The sequence below is a fragment of the Cystoisospora suis genome (genome assembly GCF_002600585.1).
Source record: "Cystoisospora suis strain Wien I chromosome Unknown contig_747, whole genome shotgun sequence".
In the NCBI taxonomy this organism is placed as follows: Eukaryota; Apicomplexa; class Conoidasida; order Eucoccidiorida; family Sarcocystidae; genus Cystoisospora; species Cystoisospora suis.
The window spans coordinates 10,398-10,642 of NW_027153548.1; positions in this window are offsets into that span (position 1 = coordinate 10,398).

The window sequence follows — 245 nt, forward strand, 5'->3', positions numbered from 1 at the left end:
AGCTTCACCTTCATCAACAAGACTTACATCTCTCACCTCATCTATCATGTAGGCTGGGGTGTACGTACACCCGTACAGAACAGACACGGGTGAATGAGAAAGTGAAAAAGAAGACCAAGAAGGACTAGAGGGGTCACGGGCATAACAATCGAACTAGCCACAAGATGACAGACTCCCTCGATTGATGAGAACGATCGACAGCTGTCTGTTGAGCTGCTACAGGAATGGAGAGAGAGAGAGAGAGA